The following is a 10,644-nucleotide window of genomic DNA, read 5'->3' on the forward strand; positions in this document are numbered from 1 at the left end:
ACCACACATCTAAACCATTCCTGACCCAGAGAAACCACGGAAGATAAGTATTTACCGTCCTTCTAAGCCACAGGCAATGGATACACACCTAGATCAAAATCCAATGTCATTACAATGGCCTCTTTTCTTCCTCTGGTCTTATCGCTGACTATTTTTTCTGATGCTGAAGCTGAAACTCCAATACTTTGGCCACCTGATGCGAAGAACTGACTCATTGGAAAAGACCCTGATGCTGGGAAAGATTGAAGGTGGGAGGAGAAGGAGATGACAGAGGATGAGATGGTTGGATGGTATCACTGACTCAATGGACATTAGTTTGAGTAAACTCTGGGAGTTGGTGATGGACAGGGAGGCCTGGCGTGCTGCAGTCCATGGGGTCGCAAGGAGTCGGACACGACTGAGCACCTGAACTGAACTGAATTGATTCTTCCCATTGCTCACTCTGTTACAGTCCCATTGGCTTCCTACAGTTCAGTCCAGTTCAGTTCGGTCGCTCAGTCATGTCCGACTCTTTGTGACCCCGTGAATCGCAGCATGCCAGGCCTCCCTGTCCATCACCAACTCCCGGAGTCTTTTTAAACTCATGCCCACCGAGTCGGTGATGCCATCCAGCCATCTCATCCTCTGTCGCCCCTTCTCCTCCTGCCCCCAGTCCCTCCCAGCATCAGGGTCTTTTCCAATGAGTCAACTCTTTGCATGAGGCGGCCAAAGTACTGGAGTTTCAGCTTCAGCATCAGTCCTTCCAGTGAACACCCAGGACTGATCTCCTTTAGGATGGACTGGTTGGATCTCCTTGCTGTCCCAGGGACTCTCAAGAGTCTTCTCCAACACCACAGTTCAAAAGCATCAATTTTTTGGCGCTCAGTTTTCTTCGCAGTCCAACTCTCACATCCATACATGACCACTGGAAAAACTGTAGCCTTGACCAGACTACCAAAACCCCCAAACCTCCACAGGTCTATCCCTGCCATTCTCTCTGCCCACCGATATCCACAGGGTTCACTCTCTCACATGCTCCGTGTCTTTGCTGCAATGTCCCTTCTTCAGGGACGCCTTCCCTGGCAGTCCAGGCTGGAAATGCCCACCCACCTCAGCCATGCCCTCACTTGGCTCTGTTTTTTCATGCTGTCAGGTTTGTGGGGTTTGTTACAACATTCGCAGGAAGCTAATACAGATGGTTGATTAAGTGGACTGGATCAATGGGAAAGTGGGTGATTGGAGGGATGGGTGGATTGTAGGACAAATGGGAAGAGGGAATCGATAGAATGGATTAAAGAATGAAGGATCTTATGGGTGGATGAATGGATAGTTGAATGCATGGAGCTTTGGTCAGCTGGAAGAGTATCTAAAGAAATGATGGTTGGGTAGATAGGCAAGTGGATGGTTGAGTGGATAAATAGCTAGTTGGATGAATGCATGAAGGCAAGAATATATACACAGATGAAAAGGTGGGTTGGGCGGGAGTTTGGATGGATAGACGTGTGGATGGGTATTCAAGCAGGAAACATGACACACTGGGAGAGAATCAGATTTATTATTTTATTTTAAAGATTTATTTATTTATTGACTGTGGTTTTTCTTGCAGCTCAGTTGTGGCAGTCAGGGTCTACTCTTCATTGCTTCATATTGCAGTGGCTTCTCCTGTTGCAAAACACAGGCGCCAGGGGCTTTAGTAGCTGCATCATAGAGGCTCAATATTTGTGGCACATGGGCTTAGCTGTCTGCCCCCTCCTGCCCCCACCCTTGCCCAGTATGTGGGCTCTTCCCAGACCAGAGATTAAACTGGTGTCCCCTTCATTGCAAGGCAGATTCTAAACCACTGGACCACGGAGAAAGCCTTCTTATTTTATTTTTTAAATTGAAGTCTAGTTGAATCACGATGTTGTGTTAGCTTCAGGTGTACAACAAAGTGATTCAGTTATTAATATATATAATATATATAATTCAATATAACTATAAATAAACATAAACATAAAATATAATTATATATATTCCTTTTTTGGCATTGGTTCCTTCTTTTTCATGGCCTAGTAATATTCCATTGCACAAACATACTGCTCTTTATCCTTTCGTCTATCAGTGGACACGCTGATTGCCTCCACGTCTTGGATGTTGTAAACAGTGCTATGAAGAACACTGGGATGCATGTATCTTTTCAAATTATACTTTTCTCTGGATATATACCTAGGAGTGGAATTGCAGGATTATATGGTAGCTCTGTTTTTATTTTTTTAAGGAACCTCCCTGCTGTTCTCTGCAGTGGCTGTAGCAGTTTACATTCTCTCCCAACAGCGTAGGAGGAAGAATCAGATTTTAGAGCCAGACAGAGTTGGGCTCTGACCCCAGCTCCCCATGGTGATATTGTACAAGCCTGGAAGCCAAGGTGGATCTCCATTCAAGAAAGAACTTACTTAACTGTGAGAAGTGTATTTGGCCAAATGCCCCCAGCTACAGTATGTGTAACTGGTTTGTTTTGTTTTGTTTTAATCAAGTTTCTTTCCAGGCAGCCCCCAAGCAATGAATAAGCCTTAGGGTGGGGGCCGTGCTAGGGCCTGACCACTTCCATCCAATGTGGGACTCATCTAATAGCAATCTCTCTTGTTTTTCCTTTTTTTCCTTCTTCCCTTCCCCCCCTTCTCCCCCTCCCTCTGAAAGTGAAGTGTTAGTCGTTCAGTCCTATCTGACTGCCGCCAGGCTCCTCTGTCCATGGCATTCTCCAGGCAAGAACACTGGAGTGGGTTGCCATTTCCTTCTCCAGGGAATCGTCCCAACCCAGGGATTAAACCTACCTCGCTTATGTCTCCTACATTGGCAGGCGGGTTCTTTACCACCAGCGCCACCTGAGCTGAGGCCCCCGCCCTCTACTCCTCCCTGTCTCTTTCTTGATCTCTCTTTCTCCCTTCCTTTTTTTTTTTTTTTTTAACTTTGAATTGAGATAAAATTCAGGCAACACAGGACTTCCCTGGTGGTTCAGTGGTTGGGACTCAGCTTCCACTGCAGGGGTCACTGGTTCTGCCCCTGGTGGGGAAACAAATCCCACATGCACGCTGTGTGGCCAAAAAGAAAATGAAAAGAGAAACAATTCACAGAACACAAAATCATTCCTTTTAAGTATTTTAAGTAGCATTTAGTATCAGTCTTGTCTCGAGATCATGTCTATCAAGTTCCAAACATTTTCACCACCCTGAGAGGTAGTGATTAAGCAATCACTCCGCACCCATCCGGCAACCGCTAATCTGCTTTCTGTTCCCATGGATTAGTCCACAGTGAATCTTTGCATTGCCTCTCCCCTCGGGCTGAGGGATCTTGCAGGTGCATGGTCTCAGGCTCTTCCTAGCTATACTATCTTCCTGCCTTTCCTTTCACAGGTGGCAGAATGACTTCCTGCCTCCTCCTGTTCTTCCTCATCTTTATCTTTCACTTGTTCAGTGGCTCAGTCGTGTCTGACTCTTTGCGACCCCATGGACTGCAGCACGCCAGGCCTCCCTGTCCATCACCAACTCCTGGAGCTTGTTCAATCTCATGTCCATCAAATCGGTGATACCATCCAGCCATCTCATCCTCTGTCACCCCCTTCTCCTGCCTTCAATCTCTCCCAGCATCAGGGGCTTTTCCAATGAGCCAGCTCTTTACATCAGGTGGCCAAAGTATGGGAGCTTTAGCTTCAGCATCAGTGCTTCCAGTGAATATTCAGGGTTGATTTCCTTCAGGATGGACTGGTTGGATCTCCTTGCCGTCCAAGGGACTCCCAAGAGTCTTCTCCAGCACCACAGTTCAGAAACACTGATGTCATCTCAAAAAATCCCTTGCATTGCTAACGCCGCAGCATCTGCTTCCTGGAATAGCCAGCCACGCCGCTAAGCCTCTTGCTCTGAGATCCAGCTCCCCACCCTACACAGCAGCCCAACCTCTCAGCGGTGCAGGAGGCTGAGTGGGGGTTCTGAACACCTCCTGGAGGAGCCGTCAACCTGAAGACTGAACCATGTGCTGCTTTCGCTATGTGCCAGGACCGCTCAAGTCCCTCCGTGACCTCACTCCTTATATATAAACATGTCCTCTGGGTGTGTGTGTGTGCGCGCCCGCGTGCTCAGTCACTTCAGTCGCTACATCTGACGTTTTGTGACCCTATGGACTGTGGCCCGCCAGGCTCCTCTGTCCATGGGGATTCTCCAGGCAAGAGTACTGGAGTGGATTGCCATTTCCTCCTCCAGGGGATCTTCCCGACCCAAGGATGAAACCCACGTCTCCTGCATTGCACGCAGATTCTTTACTGTTGCGCCACCAAAGAAGCCCGTATGTGTGTGTGTGTGCACGCGTATATTATGTATTTATTTAATTTTGGCTGCTCTGGGTCTCCACTGCTGTGCGGGCTTCTTGTCTAGCTGTGGCATGGGGGGGCGGGGTTACTCACTTTTGCGGAGCACAGGCTCTAGGCGTGAAGGCTTCAGCAGTTGTGACTCCTGGGCTCTAGAGCACCGGCTCAGGAGTCGCGGCTCACCGGCTTTGCTGCTCTGCGGCCTGTGGGATCTTCCCGGACCAGGGATGGAGCCCGCGTCTCCTGCAATGGTAGGCGGATTCTTTACCACCGAGCCACCAGGGAAGCCGGGTGGACTCGCTCCTGAACCCCATGACGGAGGCACCATTATGACCCTCGCTTTTACAGATGAGAAGACAAACGCCTGAATGCCTCCATCCCCGAAGTGGGCGGTTTCCCTTTTCTGGAGAAAATGATCCGACCACCGAGCGGAAGGGAAAGATTCCTGAAAGCGAAAGTGTAGTGTGGTCTCACCCAGAGGAAGACCTCTGGGGCCTCCTCCCCTCAGCTGAACCAGGGTAGCAGAAAGATCCAGAAGATTCCAGGCCCCCAGCCTGCATGTGGACATGGGCCAAGCCTGGTGCCCACATTGAAAGCAGCCCCCAGAGCAGCCTTTCCCTGCCCCTGGGTCCTCGCAGGGGTGTCCCGAGGCTGCTTCAGGCGCTGCAGGGGACACCCGTCAGCCTAGCCTCTGTGCCAATGTGGGCGTGTGGGTACCAAGGCCCAGACCATGGGAAGTGTCGAGCGGGGGTTTGTGTTTTGCCTAGGATCACCTGGAGGTCGGCATCTTTATTTCCTTTTGATAGAGACACGCGAGGGACTCCCCTCGTGGTCCAGAGGCTGAGACGCCACACTTCGAATGCCGAGCTGGCATGGATTCCATCCCTGGTCAGGGAACTAAATCCCACATGCCACCACCAAGACTTGTCAGGCCCCCACTAAAGACCCCACATGCTGCAACTAAGACTGGTACAGCCAAATAAGTGAATAAATACTTAAAAAAGAAATTAAGCCATAAGCTAGGATACAGAGAAGTTGGTAACCTAAGATGCATTTAAAAAAAGAAAGAAAGAAAGAAAGAGGAGCAGGAATGAGACAGGCACTAGCAGAGACGGGGCAAGGTGCGTGTGGGGGGTCGCTGCCCGCGGCGGGGGTGAGCCCCGGGTAGTGTCCAGCACCCCCACCCCGCCGCCCTCCCTGGGTCCATCCTGATCTCCAGGACGGGTGGCTGTGGTACCTTCCACGGCGAAAGGGACTTTGCAGATGAGGTTAAATTAAGGGTCTTGAGATGGGGAGGTTGTTCTGGATTTTTAGGGTGAGCCCAACATAACCACAGAGGGAGGTAGGCACCGCGAGCCAAGGAATGTGGGCACCACCAGAAGCTGGGAAAGACGAGGAAACGGGTCCTCCAGAAGGAACGCAGCCCTGCCCGCCCCTTGATTTCAGCCTACGGGGACAAAGACTCGTTCCCGACTTCTGACCTCTAGAGCCAGAAGCTAGCAAATCTGTGTTGCCTTAAGCCACTATGCTTGTGGTTTACTGGTACAAACGTCGCAGTGCTCTCTACGGGCACCCAGCTCTTAACTGGCAGAGGTGGAATTCGAAAGCAATCTCACGGAGCTGCTTGCGGAGTTGAACGTTCTGGATCTTCTGGGGTATCGCTTAGAGATGTGAAGCGTGGAATTATTCCAGGTGCTTCATCCTCAAGATCGCTGGGCTGTGTGCATGTGTGTGTGTGTGTGTGTGTGTGTGTGTGTGTGTGTGTGTGTGATGTAGAAGTGAGTCAAGAAACCAGGAATTCTACTTTCATGAGGATTAGGGGATCTGGTGAATAACTCCAGCACTGACAACTCAGGCTGTCGTGAGAGTTAGTGAGTTGACCCCCGTGGAGCACGGGAGCAGCAGGGGAGCCCAGTTAACACAGGGCAGGGCCTGACACATAAGATGAGTTAACACGTATTACGTCTCTTTCATGGCTACACACCACCAGTGTCAGCTCCTCTCTCTTCCCTGCTCAGGAACCTTCCTTGGCTCCCCAGTACTCTCAGGATAACACCCAAGCCCTTAATGATGACTAACAACTTAGGGTCCTGGCTCATTTCTCCTAGTGGGTCCCACACTCTGGAGCCCAGCAGACTGCCCCCTAAGGAATGTCGCTCTCCACCTGAGTCTAGACGCATGGAGGGGTTAGCCACCAGAGTCACTAACCTCTAACCCACCTTTAACTGGAGTCGCTAACCTTTAACACCCTTGGATGAGGCGCTCTGCACTCTGGGAAAACTGGAAGAACAGGCCTTCAGATATTTTCAGGAAAAAAATGTTACCAGTCCAAATTCTTGCATCTTCTTCTGCTTCGAAAAGCACTGAAGTCATTAACTAAGGTATCCGTGCCTTGTGACTAGCAGCAACCTTCTAAGGAGATATCTGTTGGGCTGCCCAAATCCCTTTTGCAAAATTACTGATATGCTGGTATCAGATCCTGAGAACTCCCTGTGAGGCGGTCTCACGGGCCACAGGACTCAGCATGACCCCAGATACAATGGAAACTCGCAGGTTAGCCGTTTCTATTTTGGTCAAAAGACAGAAGCACTCAACCCTCAGGGGCCAGGTTTCAGGAACCACCTGGGCCCTGCTGAGAAAGCCTTCCTGTAGCTCGCCTGCCTCCTCTCAGCACGCCTTGTGAGATTGTCCTAAACCTCCCCACAGCCAGACAGGCACTGGCCACCATTGCTGGTTACCCACTTCCCCTCTGGGCCCACCCTGCCCTGCTCTGCACTACTGTAACATCTCGAGTTCTGCCTTTTTTTTTTTTTTACTGCACCCTGCACCCTGTGGGATCTTAGCTCCCGGACCAGGGCTCCAACCCGTGCCCCCAGCAGTGGAAGCGCAGAGTCCTCACCACTGGATCACCAGGGAAGTCCCGAGAAATCTCGTTCTTCATTGGTCACTGGGCCTCCGCCTTCAAGGAATACCCGTGATCCCTGTCTGTCTGTTTCTCTGCTCTCTCGTCTTTGCTCTCAAGGAATCTGAGAGCTGAAAACCCTCCTGAAGTGCAAGGGACGAGAGAAGCGGGCTTCAGAAGTCCCCGTGATGGGGGGCGTTGATGAAATATTCTTTAGCCACGGAAAGGCACGAAGCATTGACCTGTGCTACAACATGCTGTCATGCTAAATCACTTTAGTCGTGTCCGACTCTCTGTGACCCCATGGACGGTAGCCCGGCAGGCTCCTCTGTCCGTGGGATTATCCAGGCAAGAACCCTGGTCTTCCCCACGCAGGGATCGAACCCATGTTTCTGAGGTCTCCTGCACTGGCAGGCGGGTTCTTTACCCACCTGGGAACATGGATGAACCTCAGAAACATCACGGACAGTGAGAGAAGCCAGACACGAAAAGGCACACACCATTTATATGAAATGTCCAGACGTGCCAAATCTATAGAGACAGGAAGCAGTTTGGATGTGGCCACGGGGTTGAGGTGTGGGGAGGAGGGAATTGGGGGTGTTAGCTTAACTGGTAAGGGGCTTCCTCCTGGGGTAGTGAAAAAGTTCTAGAATGAGCTATCGGTACTGGTTTCAAAACACTGTGAATGAGCTAAATGTCCCTGAACTGTATAATTTATTTATTTATTTATTTTTCTCATTAAACTTTTTTTTAATGGGTCTCAAATTCTGTGACAGATTTTTGGTGAAGTTGTTTTCATTAAAAAGTACTGATTTTAAAAACTAAGAACTTAAAATGCCACACACAAAACATATGGTCCACAAAAACTTTCTCCTTTCCTTCTGAAGGTTTTACGATGCATTGTTATCATTAACTAGTCTTTTACTATCAAACTTAAATGGCCAATTGAGACAAACAGTTCTGAGACAGTTCTTTCACCACTGAGTAAGACTGGGGTGGCGGGTGTTGGGGATAATATTCATTTAGCCTTCTGAGCTTTCTGAGCAGACTTGGTGACCTTGCCAGCTCCAGCTGCCTTCTTGTCCACTGCCTTGATGACACCCACAGCGACTGTCTGTCTCATGTCACGCACAGCAAAACAGCCCAGGGGAGGATAATCAGAGAAGTTCCCGACACACACGGGCTTTCCAGGAACCATACCAACAATAGCAGCGTCACCAGATTTCAAGAATTTAGGGCCATCTTCCAGCTTTTTCCCAGAACAACGATCAATCTTCTCCTTCAGCTCAGCAAACTTGCAAGTGATGTGAGCTGTGTGACAATCCAGCACAGGTGCATATCCAGCACTGATTTGGCCTGGATGGTTCAAAATAATCACCTGAGCTGTGAAGCCAGCAGCTTCCATGGGTGGATCATTTTTGCTGTCACCAGCCACATTGCCACGACGGACATCTTTGACAGACACGTTCTTGACATTGAAGCCCACGTTGTCCCCTGGAAGGGCTTCACTCAATGCTTCATGGTGCATTTCTACAGACTTCACTTCAGTTGTTACAGTGACTGGAGCAAAGGTGAGCACCATGCCAGGTTTGAGAACACCAGTCTCCACACGACCCACAGGGCAGTCCAATACCACCAATTTTGTAGACATCCTGGAGAGGCAAACGCAAGGGTTTGTCAGTTGGGCGAGTTGGTGGCAGGATGCAATCCAGAGCTTCAAGCAGGGTGGTTCCACTGGCATTGCCGTCCTTACGGGTGACTTTCCATCCCTTGAACCATGGCATGTTAGCACTTGGCTCCAGCATGTTGTCACCATTCCAGCCAGAAATTGGCACAAATGCTACTGTGTCGGGGTTGTAGCCAATTTTCTTAATGTAGCTGCTGACTTCCTTAACAATTTCCTCGTATCTCTTCTGGCTATAGGGTGGCTCAGTGGAATCCATTTTGTTAACTCCAACAATTAGTTGTTTCACACCCAGAGTGTAAGCCAGAATGGCATGCTCACGGGTCTGCCCGTTCTTGGAGATACCGGCTTCAAATTCACCAACACCAGCAGCAACAATCAGGACAGCACAGTCAGCCTGGGATGTGCCTGCAATCATGTTTTTTATGAAGTCTCTGTGTCCTGGGGCATCAATGATGGTAACATAGTACTTGCTGGTCTCAAATTTCCACAGGGAGATATCAATGGTGATACCACGCTCACGTTCAGCTTTCAGTTTGTCTAAGACCCAGGCATATTTGAAGGAGCCCTTTCCCATCTCGGCAGCCTCCTTCTCGAACTTCTCAATTGTTCTCTTGTCGATCCCACCACATTTGTAGATCAGATGGCCAGTCGGGGTAGACTTCCCTGAATCTACGTGCCCAGTGACAACGATGTTGATGTGGGTCTTCTCCTTTCCATTTGGGCTTAGGTTTAATGGTGGTTTTCACGACACCTGTGTCCTGGCGGCAAACCCATTGCGAAAAAGCTGAACTGTATAACTTAAAACGGTTAGGGAATTCCCTGGCCCTCCAGCGGGTAGGACCGGGTGCTCTCACTGCCGCGGGCCCCAGGTTCCATCCCTGGTCGGGGAACCAAGATCCAACAAGCCAGGACGTGCCGCAAACCATAATGCAATCAAAGTCAAATAAAGTACAACTTAAATAAAGCACAATAAAATAAAGCAAAATGGTTAATCTTATGTGAATTTTATTTCAATTATAAAAATATCAAAAGAGGTGGGAGCTGAGGGAGCGGGTGGCTGGCACTTCTGGGGCCTGGACCCTCGGGTCCTGGGGACGCAGGAGGGGGGCCGGGGCCCAGGCACCTGAGTGGTGAGAAGGGAGGAAGCCAGGAAGCCGAGAGCTGTTCTGTGGGAGAGAAAAGAAAATGGTCAGAGGAAGCAGTGGTTTTTGGAGAGGGAGGGTCTCCTGACGGGGACGTTCTCCGAAGGATCACCCTCCCCACTCACTCCCTGGCACCAGGTCCGGGCCTGGCCCCGCTGCGGCCACACAGAAACGGCACCCGGCAGAGCGGGCACCCGCAGACCTGGGTTCTCGGCCCCAAGGAGGGAACAGCGGGGAGGCTAGACCGCAGGGGCGGGAAACAATGGCGCGTGCTCTGGAAGAGGCTGGAGGTCCGGACTTCTGGGCCCCCCAGGGAGGAAGGATGGACAGAGCCGGAGGCTCAGATTTCTGGTTCTTGGGGAGGTCTCCCCGCCTGGGAGCCTGAAAGCTGAAGCTAGAAAGCTGGAGGAAGGGAGCTGGAGGGCCCTGGGAGCTAAGCCACGGTCCGAACTGAGACCGAAAGCGCAGTTAGTTTGAGGGTGAAGTCCCGGGACAGCGGAGGTCACCCTCTTGACCTGACAGTGTTCTGCTGGCGTTCGATCATGGACTTTGGCTCTGCTGGGGAGCGGACAGTCCTGCCCCCACCGCTCAGCCTTCT

At 50.5% G+C, this 10,644-nt stretch overlaps 1 pseudogene; it reads right to left on the bottom strand.

The window, feature by feature from the left end:
• Nucleotides 1–7,940: 7,940 nt before the first annotated feature.
• LOC136161749 (elongation factor 1-alpha 1 pseudogene) lies at nt 7,941–9,668 on the bottom strand (annotated as a pseudogene).
• Nucleotides 9,669–10,644: the final 976 nt, after the last annotated feature.

This window comes from Muntiacus reevesi, chromosome 2 (assembly GCF_963930625.1).
Source record: "Muntiacus reevesi chromosome 2, mMunRee1.1, whole genome shotgun sequence".
NCBI classification, from domain to species: domain Eukaryota; kingdom Metazoa; phylum Chordata; class Mammalia; order Artiodactyla; family Cervidae; genus Muntiacus; species Muntiacus reevesi.